Here is a 14,387-nt window from a genome sequence, read left to right on the forward strand (position 1 = left end):
CTTCGTCCCCATCACCTTAGTAGACCCACAAGTCAGCCTCCCACCAAGGTGGGTCCCTGATAGCCGGGGGAGTATTCATTTTTTATGCGTAATAAGGAGGCACTTCAGGTGGGTCCGAGCTGACAGCGGGGGGAACGTTTCGACTGTAGGAGGCCTCGCCGTCGCCGGAGAATAATAGCAGGTGTGGGTGAGTAGAGGGATGGCTAGGCCAGTGCTGGGAGTACAGTGGGGCGGTGAGGCCTGCGCGGCAGCAGAGACGGCCACGTTGAGGAGGGAGCAGGCAGTCCCGCCGGCGCCTGTTTGAGTGGCTGGAGCAGGAAGAGCAGAGATTGAAGAAGCACGACGGCCGTTGGATGGCCATCCAACAGTCACTGCTTATGCGTCAACCTTTTTTTTAGGGAAGCCTCAAATCTGTGGGAAACAGCATACAACCCATCTGCCATTATTTCTAATAATTTACAGCCCATTTGCTAATTATTAAGGTTTTTTTGGATCCCATATTCTTTTTGTTAACATTACAGCCCATATTGTGGCCACGGTTAAAAAATTATACGAAATTTTGCATATTTCGGTGCGGTCCGAACTGTTTTTAATCCCGAAATTTCGACTCACATTCAAATTGATTTTAAAAATAAATGTATATCAATATAAAATCTAACAAATTCTCCACGCATAAAAATTAATGTAATTTCAAATCTCGAAATGAAAAAAGATATTTGAAACTAATTGCCGGTTTGATGTGTTTTAAAAATGTACAGCCCATTTCTCATTACTGATGGGCCATTTTCTCAGCCAGCCGAATGAAAGCTCTCCTCCTCGTCTTGAAAGATTTGCAGCCCAACAGGCCTGACAAAGCGACTTACTTGGCAAATCACAAAAAAACTGGGCTGTGGCCGTGGACCCAGCTGTCAGTCTCTCCACGTACAGTACTCTTCCGATGGAATGTCGTTGACCACGTTGACCACGCCGCGCTGAGAGCACCAAGGCGGTGGACGACGGCGAGGCCTAGGAAGGGGACGACGCGGAGCCGGGGAAGACGCGGCAGTGGATGCCCACGCGGAGAGGAGTACGAGGGTTCACTGGTTCGGCTGCGGTCGCCACAGGGCCTGGCTAGCGGTGGGAGTAGTAGGGGGCGATAAGGCCTCATCGGCAGCACAGCCGGCCACTGGCGCTGGTTTGGGCGGCTGGTGCATGAAGAGCAGCGATTGAAGAAGCAGCAGGACCGTTCGATTCAAATCCAACGGTTACTGCTGCTAGAATCATTTGTTGACTAAGGTTACAAGCCCTTCGTACGCGTCAACTTAGTAGGCCCACAGGTTAGCCTCCCAACTGGTGCGCCCCAGATGTCAGTGGGAGGAATCATTTTTTTCGCATAATAAGGAGGCAGTTGATTGCGTGCGGCCAGGCCAGCGGTGGGAGTATGGTGGGCCGGGGAAGCCTGCGCGGCATCACAGCGGGCCACAAGAGGAGGGAGCAGGCAGTCCCGCCGGTGCTAGTTTAGGCGGCTGGAGCAGGAAGATCAGAGATTAAAGAAGCACGTCGGCCATTGGATGGACATCCAACACTAACTGCTGCTAGAATCGTGTGTTCACTGACAAAGCCTTTCGTAAACAAGTCAGCCTCGAAATCCGTGGCGTGTACAGCCCATTTGCTATTATTTTTATATTTTTTACTCATTTTCTAATTCATATGGAATTTATTGCAGCCCGTTTTCCATTTTTAGAATTGCTGGCCATTTTCTGGTCAGTACCAGGGTCAAAAAATTAACTAAATATGTGGGAAATTTTGAAAAATTGCAAATTTTTGCTGGGGAACGTAATATTCTTAATCCAAAAATTAATAGCCATAGTAAAACAAATTTAAAAATAAATTAGTACTATGTCATGTTAAATCCAATGAAATACGTATAAGATATCAGTGAAGAACAAAAACAAAAAAAGAAACTTATATCCCATTTGCTATAATTTTTTTGGAATTTTCAACCCCTTTTGATATTACTTTTAACAGACATTGACCATACTCTTAAGCCAGGCCGGAATGCATCCCTCCTCGTCTTGAAAGATTTGCAGCCCAGTAATTCGGAGAAAACAAATAGGCCAATCTTGGGTATTCTTCAAAAAGAAATACTGGGCTAGCTATTTTCCCAAAGAACTGGTGCATGAGCATTTATCTTTATTTATTTATTTATTTACTTATTTATGTTTAGGGGACCATGAGCATGTACCTGGGCCGGATTCATGTGAGAGCCTCCCTTCCAGTTAATTATGGGCTTCTCTATTGGGCCTTCATCAGTGGGCTGCATGTTATCAACAAGTGGAAAATGTGTTCCGAGTTTCAAAAAAAATGTGTTCCGTACGATAAATAGTATGCGCTACGTACGGTACGGGGCACTAAAGGATCGAACCGTGCAACGACTTCCAAAACATTGTGTTTGTCATTCTAACAACACATTTATTCAACCAACAGACGAAATATACTACTGATTGTACATTGAAAACAACAGCAGCAGCAAACAGACAAAATATACTACTAATTGTACACGTCCGCTTAGTAGGCCCACAAGTCAGTCACCAAATCTGACGGGTCCCAGCTGTCAATGGGATGAATAATTTTTTTCGCAAAACCAGGAGGCACTTCCTTCCATGCGAAGATACAACCGATGGGTCCCAGCTGTCAGGTGGAGGAAACATTTTTTTTCAGCTTAATAAGGAGGAACTTTCCTTGCGTGCGACCATGGACCTCGTGGGTCCCAGCCGTCAGGCTCTCCACGTAAATTCCTCTTCCGATGACTCTCGTTTGTTGACCAGGCCGCACCGAACGCAGCGAGGCGGTGGACGACGGCGAGGCCCCGGACGGGAACGACTCGGAGATGGGAAAACGCGGCAGTGGAGTTGCAGATTGAGAGGAGGAGAAGGGTTATAACTGGTTCTATTGCGGAGTGGGGCTGTAGTCTGTGGAGAATAACAGGAGGTGTCGAGGGGTGGAGAGATAGCCTGGCCGGCGGTGGGGTAGCACTTCGCAGCGATGCGTGCTAAGCAGAGCCGCTAGCCGCCGGAGGCCGGACCAGGCGGTCCCAGCGATACTGGAGGAAGAAGACGAGAGATTGAAGGTGCATGCCGGCCGTTGGATATAAATCCAATGGCTGTGGATGACAAAATCATTTGTTGACCAAGTTGACAACGCCCTGCGTAGGCTTCGACCTATTGGCCCACATGTCAGCCTGCAAAAATGTGGCATATATTTAACCCATGTTTTCTAGAATGTACAGTCCATTTGCTGGGCTGGGTGAACAAATAATTTCGTGTCAATCAGGCCCATTTATATTTTCTAAGAAATCCCAGCCAATTTGCACTTCCTTGAAATACACGTATTAGGTGGGCTCGTTATATATACGTATAATGTTATGTTAGAAGGAGCAATTAATATCAAAGAATAAACCGGAGAGGCACATTTTATATATATATAATTAAGAAATTAGTGAGTTATTGCTCAAAATAAAAATGAGCGCGTTATTATTAAATTGGTCCTTAAAATCTTCGCAATCACCAGGATTTTCCTTGCGTGTGAGTCAAAAACAACCAGGATTTTCCTTGCCTATGAGTCAAAAACAACCAGGATTTTCCTTGCCAACTTCCGTTAAACATTTACTCTTATAAGTTGGGATGTTTTTATAATGTATATATAAGTCTCTATAAAATATACGATAATAGTAATAATATAAATATATATAATGTGGTTAGAAGGGAAAACATAAATTGGACACAACATTACTTTTATAAGAGACCTGCGTTTTATACCCCACAGTAGGCATACTAACAAGTTCACACACAAATACAACAGAAAAGGTAAACATTCATATCAAACTCAAGTTCACAGGACACGTTCATATCCATAGCCAACATTCACAATCAACAACTCAAAAGATTCATATATACACAAGATCAGCATATCTATGCATCCAAATGATTGATAGATCACACGACAATATTCATACATAATTTACAAAAAGATGCAGATATACACATGTTCAGTATGTTTATGCATCCAAATGATTGAGATCACAACCAATATGATCCATGAACAAACTTTAATTACCTAGGGTACGGACTGGTAAATGGTGTTCAATCGGAGGTACTTCTTGCTAAAATTAGTTCTTGTACGAGTAAACTTTCGAGTACATAAGAGGCAGCACATACAATCTGAACTTTGCTTGTAGGTTTATCCTCAAATAGTGGCCTCATGCCAAGGGAGGTTTGAGCAACTTGGCCACTACTTTCATCCAACCAGTTTACTGGCTCATCTTGGTCCTGTATCTCGCCAAAATTCTACATTGCAGACGAGAAAGGAGGCGGTTCAGAAAATGAACCACCCAAATTTTTTGTGCAGTTCACCTGAAATGGAGCATCCTTGGCGTGCAGACTGATTAAGTGTCAGATGAATATAAGCGTCAACCAACTTGTCCAGAATCTTTAGACTCCATGCCATATAGTTCGCTACCATATGTGCTGATAACCAAAAGGCACAAGTTGGGACCAAAGGCTGGACTGTGTTTTTCTGGGCTATGCACCAAGCAATATTTTTGGCGTTCACTCTCCTAACACTTGGAGTTTGACAATTGGTTGACGCCGGTTGATACTCGAATGAATATAGGCACTTCTTGTCAACATCTGATCATTTCGTGCATTTCTACTAAAATCACCCGATGTAATGATTTGCCTGCGAGTTCAGGCTCCAAATTACTCCTTTATGAAATCGGCAAACAGTAGCACAATACCAAATTACCAATACATATGACAGGCACAATAATCAGGATAAAGAACAGTACCAACCTGTGTGAGGTAGCATATCAATTACTATTTCCTTTGACTGGAAGCCGAGATAAGCCAAGCGACTGACAGCAAAGGAAGAAAGCATGTGGAGTTTAGCGACTGACAGGAAAGGACGGAAGCTGTCGAGGCAATGAATCACCCAAAGTTTTTGTGCAGTTCCACCAAAATTGAGCATCCCTGTTGGCACATATATTGAGAGAGTGAGATTACTGTAATAGTGGTACTAGTTTATGAAACATACACTAACAAATAGAAGCACCCTCATTATCTTAATGGGTAAAGTTAGCAACATAGTAGTCTTGCTTAAAGAGAGGTATTTGTTTATTTAATCAGTGCCAATTAGCTCAACTCAACACTCAAAGCATTGCCATTTATCATAGGTTGCAAAACTTTAACATGCAAAGATAAAGGAGTTTCTCATAACAGTAGCACGATACAAATAGAGATGACAGCAAACTAATATGGATGAAGGCCTTAGGCCCGTACCAACTTGAGAAAAAAAGCTTATTCATGTAGTCCCATAAGAGATGATAAAGCACTCACTGGAATCACACAATAGTATATATTTTTGTGCACTTCAAATGTATGGTTGAAATCACTCTTGTTTACCAGTGCTGAGATTATATCGAAAGATTATCAAGAACTTCCAGCAGAGTTAAAGCACTGGCTGAGATACAGTTCATTGTATTGTCTTATGTAGTTCCATTTAATGTATGATTGGCACAACATGATCCCTGTTTGCACAAGTAGGAACAAGGTGAAACCTTCATTAGCTTAGTGAGAAAGGATAGGAATACATTAGCATATTACTCAACCAGTAGCATCAAATTCATGATGGACAATACGCAAAACATTGCCTCATTGAACCAATGGCAATAAATTGACATGCAAAACAATAACACTATTATGTCATGACACTAATAATATTCCCTCCCTGCTCCACCACATGATTCACCTCCATAGACAAACATACACACGTACATGATTCAGCATAGGGTCCTACTAAAGATTTGTTTAACTCCAACAGGAAAATTAGGCAGTAATAAATTAGTGGTACTTAAGTACTCCTAATTAATTAAGTGAGATAGAGAAGTGGAAGGGCTCCCTGGAGGATCGTCTCACATGTAAGGTAGTCGTTGCCGGAGCCCTTGAATGGCCTCGACTTGAGGCCTCTGGCTTCAGCAAGATTGCCTTGGCACTGTTTATTCTTCTTCTTCTTCCTCTTCATGCTTTGTTTCTCTTTCTCCTCACCAGTTGGTGAAACCAAGTACATGATTCGCCTTCTAATTCAGAATTGGTTTTGTCAGTGAGGGAGTACAAGTGTACTAGTAAAAACATCATTATTTTCTCATGGCAGTCAGAAAATAGAGATGAACACATGCATTAAATATCATTCTTACCTAAAGGAAGGTTATGGCGCCAATATGGATGATGAGGATTGGAACACAGATCTCCCTTTGTGCAGTTCCACCAAAATGAACCAACTGTTCCATTCTGATATTCCAGTTAAACAGCACAAAAGTCACTTCTTTTAAGAAGAGTTTTGTGAAGTGCACCAAAAGGTCACAACAGCAACCAGGTGAATTGGATATCCCTGTTTGCATAAAAAGGCACATAGGAAACAGTCAGAGTCTCAAACAATTATAGGCAAAAACATTTGGCTAAACTTGTCATGGCTTATAACAGTGGCATGGCTTCATTTTTACCAGGGACATTAGATTAAGAACAGCTAAGGCTGCGTTCGGTTCACATGTTTGGTGCAGGATTTTCGTAGGAACATATTCCTACGGTATTCTTTCCCTTCCAACCGTTCGGAACACGGGAAAGGTGAATAGTGTTTCATAGGAAAGCTGGTCTGGTAGTACTGATTCCATAGGATTAGAAACATCCACGCGCTGCTCATTTTTTGGGCGGAAGCCCGAGGCAGGCGCTCGCTGCCATGCGTTAGACATGTTGCTGTGCTGTGTTGCCGGAATAAAAAATCAACCTATGTGTGGTACGTGAGGTGAGGACAAGAGTAGTCACTGTGCATCTGAATAAACAAATAGCATCTCATACTGCCAAGCATGCTACTCTAAAAAAACAAATCTGTACATTTCGTAGTCCACCTGAACACATTCTCTTGAGAGTTTCCTCCGGTTCGCTGTTCCATAGTTTTATACCTACATTCCTTTCCTATTCCTCTATTTTCATCAAGACCTATGTTTTCTGCCCCTTTATTCCGAACGGAGCCTAAATATTTGGTATAAGGGCATGGGACAGTGGGTGCACCAGCAGTCCAGCACCATGTACGTAAATAGGGGCATAAAGTGGTGATTCATATTTTGTTGCCCCAAGAAACAAACATCCAAGAAACATATCTGGGTTGGTCCCATTTTTGTTCACCCTAGCCACCTACTCCTATGTGTGGATAGCAAATCTAGTCCTGGTCATACCACTGTGTACAATGTTACCCCTGTATTTCCCTTTTCGACCAAGAGACTGGTTGGATGACCAGTCTGTACTACTTTCACCCCCTTTCCTTCCTGTTTGTACCAAGTACGATGTACATACTAAATTCCCCCACCCCCACTTTATTTATTGTTTGAACCAAGTAGTACAAGATTCGACTCCATGAAGTAGCTTTACCTCTAACAATAGAAGAGAAAAAATGTGACGTTGGACCATCCGATCGAGAGGGGCTGAGAGGTAGAAAATGATGCACATGCAGCGACATAGCGAGCTAGGGAAGTAGAGCTAAGGCGGTTTCGAACGAAGATATACCTGGAGGTCGTCGGGATGTGGATAGGTGGGCGGCGGGAGGCCGGATCTGCCCACAGGCAACGACGAAGGGATCAGAGGACCTCCCGTGCCGGCGCTCGGCTAGAGCTAATGGTGCGGCCGGTAGTGGGTCTCCTCCCTCACTGTCGACGACGGCCTAAACACTGCCCCTCCTCCCCTTCACCGGCGGAGGGGGATACGTCCGGATCTGAAACCAGCGGTGAGAATAGAAAGCCAGTGTTTTTTGAAGGGAGAAAGACAATGTTACTACCCCTATCTTGTTTAGATCTGGAGAGGATGAGAGTGTGTTAATAGAGAAACCCTAGCAAGCAAGCGCGGAGGCTCCAGCCTATATATACGTAGTGAGCAACCCTAGCAAGCAACCCTAGCAAGCAAGCAACCCCTATCTTCATCAACTCGTACAAGACCGAGAAATTTGATTACTACAATGCCCTCTCCCTCGCGGACTGAGCTCCGGTGCCTTAACTGCACCTGCCTTTGGCTGCATGAGAGGAGGGCCAACCACCTGTTGGGCCCACCTGTCATAGATGCAAAGGCAGGAGCAGTAAGTAGAAGCTTTCACTACACGCTATCCCTCCCGCACGAGGTGGACGAACATGCAGCAGTGGATTCGATACTGTAGAAGTAGGAGTAACATCATTGTTCGTCTTCTCGAAGAGGCGAAGAGCCAAGCGCAACCTGAACGTGGCAGTTGCGAATGCTCGCGTGGTGCGGTTCCTTGGAGTACTAGCCAGGCTCTTGCATGAGACAAAATTGCTATTGTTTAACAATTAAACTCCATTATCCATTGGTTGATACTCATTCTACATAGGTCCACATGCTTAGCACCGTTTCCTCCTGGGGTCACCAATGTTTATTTGCTAATTAATAGCATTGCATGCAATGAACTAGCCATTGCAAGTCATTAAAAGCATGCACACCTCTCATCTCTTATTGGTTGATATGTCAAGAAACAAGAAACAAGGTGGAAGTTAATGCACCGCGCCTAAGTGTTTTGGGACTACGTATTTGGTTTTTATAAGATGACTTACTCACCTAGACGGAGGGAGTAGTATAGCCCTGTAAACCGGAAAGGAGTATTTGCCTTTCTAGAGATTTCAACAAGTGACTAGACTACACCATGTGCAGTACTCCCTCCCTTCCGGTTTATAGGGCTCAAATCTCAAATCTCATGAACCAAGGGATTTTGCGATTGGAGTAATGTATCTCATACTTTACAAAACTACCCTAATTAAACTCATGCATTAATTATGTAGTTCTCTCGTTTTCCTCTCCGCCTTGGTCATGGTGCACAATATTGAGCACTCCTACTCCCTCCTCTCCGGTTTATAGGGCTTATCTCAAAATCTTAGTTTTTTCATTTTATAAGGCTCAATTTGGTTGTTCCCCATCACAAGTTCACATTCCAATGTGCATTAAATAATTGCATGCATGTATTACGAGAAAATTGACCAATGCATGTACTTTATGCATGCATGCATTGCAATTAATACATTGGTAAACATACATTTTTTTAAGAAAACAAGAGCATTAATTGGGTGCTTTGGCAAATTACAAAAAGGATTCCACCACTCACCATCTACCTTGGTTGGTGAAATTTTTGAATTGAGCCCTATAAACCAGAAAGGAGGGAGTATATGACTAGCCGCTCTATCTAAATGCGGGACATTTCAAAGCATCTGGGCCCGCGTGCCATCCACCAAATCACAGCGAGGTGCTACAGTCGAGACTCACCTGTCACCCTGGTGTGGCCATCATGACCCGTCATATCACAAAACGCACACCTTTACCAGCAGTGGTAAGGTGGCCTCCAAGTTGGACTGGACGAAGCAACCATCATTTCACTGGAACGCTCGTTCAAGCCCTTTCTTACCTTTCTTGAAGAAAACCTCACTCCAGGCTACTCACTTCTGCCATTTTTCTTCTGTACCAACGAAGGAAAGGTGGGCGAATCAGTTATGCTGCTATATTTTCATGCCAAGAAACTTCTTTTTGCGAAGCACCGACCGATTCTCACATCCTATTCTTTTCCCGTTTTCATTGCGATTGTGGTTTCCTTTCGATTGCTTTTTGTTTGTCAGTTCATTGATGGATCCTGGAGCACAAGGCAAAGAGTTGCCGGCGGACAACCCAATGGAGAGAACGATCTCCAGGAAGCGAGCACCGACCAACGAGTTGACCATATTGGCGGGCCAACCCATGGAGACGAAGAACTCCAAGAAACAAGCACTGGCCCAAGAGTTGAGGACGTTGGTGGACGAACTCCTCAAAGAAAGTTGGAAGAACATCAATGGCCCCACCGTGCCTACCCCAGGAACTCTGATTGCCACCTATGTGAGGCTCAGGACCGAGTTTGAGGAGATAGTCGCCATTGAGAAGCAGTATTCCCCTGGCAAGGTGATGGCCCCCATCGAGGACGAGGAGATGGCCCCCGGAGGGATGAGATCCCCCGGTGAGCTGCACAAGGTAAAAAATAATGGCTTATTACCATAGTTGTGGTTTTTGATTATTTGTAATGTGCTTGCTAATATGTTAGGGTTGTGCAGGTGCCGATGGACGTCCTTGATGATTCCGATGTCGTGGCCCGTCCTGTTGGCATCGCCCCGGAGATCGATTCCGATGCCGTTGTCCATCCTGTGCACATCGCCCCAGAGATCGATTCCGATGTCGCGGTCAGTCCTGCGGACATCGCCCCAGAAATTGATTCCCATGCCGCTGTCCGTGCTGTGGTCATTGCCCGAGAGATCGATGACAAGAAATAGTTGGTCGCGCTAATCCTTCTGGGTAGTTTTGCATTGCCCTGTGTTTAATTACCAGAATGATGCGTGTTATCAAACCATCTTAGGGCTAGTGCACTGTCTTGTGTGGGTGGATCTTGCTACTTTTGTTTGATAGTGAATCATGCGAACCCTCTTCGAGTTATGGAAACAAATGTATCCTCACCAGCTTTTGATGTAATATATGGCATGATTAGATGTAAGTTTGAACTGCTTATCATATCAGTAGGGCTTGTTTGATGATTCTTGGTGTTAGTAGGCTAGCTACTGTGTGAGCTATAGTACTTGCAAAACACTCACCGAAGAGAAACGTTGGGGCTGATGAGCTCGTGGTACGCTTATACTTATCCCTCGTCGATCAACCAATAGCACTAGCTCCTAAAATTGTAGGCTTAGCGATCGATGACCTAGGCGGGCTAGTTTGGCCTAGTGGGTTCAGTGATATGACGTGCAACACAAAATCATAGCAGTGCAGAGACGTGCTCCCTCCGTTCCAAAATAGATGACCTAGGCAGGCTAGTTTGGCCTAGTGGGTTTCAGTGATATGACGTGGTACAGTGCCGTCTAGTCTTCGCGTGTGGTAGCAGTATTGCGGGTACAGTAAGTTTTCTTGAAGGAGCGGAATTCAACGAAGTCATGATGGTTCCTTCATCCGAACAACTTATAGTGGGAAAGGTTGGGCCTACGATACAACCATGGTAGACCAGGATAATTTTGTGCATGGCAGGTGGACGAGGATTGTCGACGTCCCACATGTCGGCGAATGAAAGTATTCTTTCCGATATAGAGGACGAGCAACGAGTATTTATTGTTTATTTTTGATGAAAGCTACTGTCTCCACTATTACAACGGAGGAGTGTGAAACACGGCAGCCCAGTGAACTTGGCATGTGCACCACTCCCTCCTTCCTCATGTAATGCCCAGGTTACAGCTTTTTCTCACTTTCTATCTATCTATTTCCTCTCAAATGTTTTTTTACCTTTCTTTTTTAAGACACAATTGTTTTTATGCCTTTTTTTAGAATTATTATTTTTATACCTAGGAGCACGTGTAGAGACGGGCTCTTGCAGAGCCCACTCCTTGACTTTGTCAATGCCTCTCTCTCCTCCACATAAGGAGTACTACTTGCTAAGCATCCATGCGGCGGGCAGCTGGCGTCTTGAGGGGCCAGGGCGATGAGAGCGGGCTCCGGAAGCGGTCCGGACTCTAGCATAATTTTGGTTTTTACAGTATTTCTTTCTCCATTGACAGGTAGGCCCGCGTAGATGGATAAAGAACACGAGCTGATGAGGCGCATGCGGACTGTTTGACTGGTCAACCAGACAAATACGGAGCTATACGCTGAGCCAGTGACCATATAATCACCATATCTCGTATACAATAATCAAAGTGAGCTACCAAGACAAGTTCGATGACCGCCAATGCATTTTACTCGGTAATAAATGACCAGGATTGAAGGGGAATCCAAATTTGCTTCGTCTTCTGTCCTTGAGCTCTTGACAAACCAATGCACTATATGGTTGTCCGGCCACTCCACCCTAGAGCTCTCACCAAGCGTCGTTCATGCCACCGCGCTGCACACTAACCGGTAAGGCAGCGATGGCATCCCGCCGCGCCGAGTTCCTCGCCGCCCACGACCGCACACAAAATGGTAGGGAAGCGATGGCATCCCGCCGTGCCGAGTTCATCCTGCTCGCGACCTCACAACTATGTGGGAGGAATTTGAAGATGCCAGATTCCGGAAAACAGAGAAGGAGCAAGGAACCTCGTGGTGGAGCGTCTGCACTCATAATATTTAATATTATTCAGCACTATAAAATTGACCAATCATCTCCAAAGTGGACTCGAAGAGTACGAAACACAGCAGCCAAGTGTAGTTACATCATACTAGTACATGGCTAACCCACGCTATCACCATATTTCTTGGCTTCTGTGCGACACCTATCTCTAGTAATCCAGCAGCATGTATCGCTTCTCCCTCCTCGTCTCTATTAAAATGCAGCAGGCTGGCATTTCTGCCATCTATTGAGGTCGGTTAACTATCACATGTTAGCAACATGCCAAAAGCATTCTAAAAAAAAATTCCTTTCACGTTCCGTTTTCAAAAAGAAAAAAATCCTTCCACGTACGAATTTGCTTGTATGCTTTGAGCAACTTGCATGTCCTATACTGCTCCTGTTTGATACTCTAACTTAGCTAGGGGTTAGACTAACTCATCACTAACCCTGAACTAACTGTAGCCAAAGAGGTGTTTGGGTGACAGGGTTAGATTGACAATAAATGCACTTCATGGAGAGAGAAAAGTGATTTTTCAGTGGTCCCAATGAGAACTATCTCTAGTTTCAACCCTCATGGGTGGGATAGTTTTTTTTGGTGGGTTCGGTGCAACTTGCTCCAATTTAAACCCTCATGCTTGGATAGTTTAGGGCTATTTGAGCCCCAACTAGCTCAAACTAACTCTAACCCATGGATCCAAACAGGGCCTATGGCCAGTCTCAACGCGGAGCAGTCGTGTGCATCGGGAAGCGGCGCTCTCTCCGCCGTCGCGCCACTTCAAAGCTGGCGCCAGTGAGAGGTCGCCTCTGCTCTGGCCGAGCATTAATGCGGCATTGACGCTCCAGGGCAACGCTTACCGTTTCATGCGGGAAGCGTGCGCTGGCAAGGGAGTATAGGTTTTGAACCGTTTCAGGTGTAGTACTGGTAGTTTGCAAAACTACTCAATTATTGCACTCAGTTTCCTAGGAAATTGTGGTAAAAAATGTTACTCCATAGCCCGCTTCCCTTCTCCTTCCTCTTCCACCGCCCGCGCACGTCCGCGGGAAGCGACTGGTCAACCCTTATATAGGAGTGCTAGCACAAAAAGATGCATGCATGGTCACTAAAAATTTCCATATTAAAGCGCCGCTCCGGCGGGAGTATGGCGTATGTTGTTACCTTCGGCCGGCCCATGGCTACCGGGCGATGGCGACAAGAGAAGAGGCGGCGGGAGGGGAATGAATGCAGCTACTGTTTGGGTTCGCCTTCCGGCTTAAATAAATGCGCAGCATCACGTGTACCCGCGGGTGCACAAATTGTAACATACGTGTCTGCTTAAGTGGGCGTCACGTAACTAGTGTGTGTGTGAGAGAGAGATTCTGAGAGATAGAGTGCGTCTGTGCGACTCTACTCTTCAGACATGTACTCAACCTTTTGCATCAGGATATAAGTATAATGGTATTTACTTTAGCTAGTTATTTACGTGGCCAAGTTAACGTGGTTGTGTCAAAAAAATGTCACTTCCTACTCGTGATTTGCGTTATATAATTACAAGCAAGATTCTCGTGCATTGCATGGAACATCATTATGCATTTTTTACAGAACACCTGTTGTGATTGACCCATGCAGGAGTAATCCCATGTGTAAAAACTAATGATATCTCGAGAATTTTATCGAAAAACTGGTATCTCGAGAATGTCATCGGAAAAACGAAAGATGAGAGATAAGGCGAGGAGGAGTGGAGCGTGGTGGTGACTGGTAGTCAGAATGGGCGGAGGCATGGGGATGGACGGCGCCAGCAGGCGGCAGCGGCCACCATGCATGCTAGATTGTTCCAGAGACTTATTCCTTTTTTAATTGCTGAGCAATGAGGCTGCGGGAGATAATGATGTGGAGAGAGGTGCGGGTATCTTTTGTAAAATTATCACAGTTTGCTTTCTATCCTCAGATATAGATCATACGGTCTGTATTACAAGATGGCAGGCACATCATCACCACCAACTCATTTTTTTATAAGGGTACAGATGATAAGTTTGCTGACTACTAAAGTAAAGTGTAATTTATCCATGTTATGCAAGTAAATAAAGTTGATTGTTCATCCTACGGGTAAGGTTGGATGAAGGGTGGTAGGAACAAATGCTCCGCCTAGAGCATGTGTGTGTGAGATGGAGTCTTAGTGTGTGTGTGGGGTGTGTGTGTGTGTGATAGAGAGAGAGAGAGAGAGATGGAGTCTTAGTTTGTGTGT

This window comes from Triticum dicoccoides, chromosome 1A (assembly GCF_002162155.2).
Source record: "Triticum dicoccoides isolate Atlit2015 ecotype Zavitan chromosome 1A, WEW_v2.0, whole genome shotgun sequence".
Taxonomy (NCBI): Eukaryota; Viridiplantae; Streptophyta; class Magnoliopsida; order Poales; family Poaceae; genus Triticum; species Triticum dicoccoides.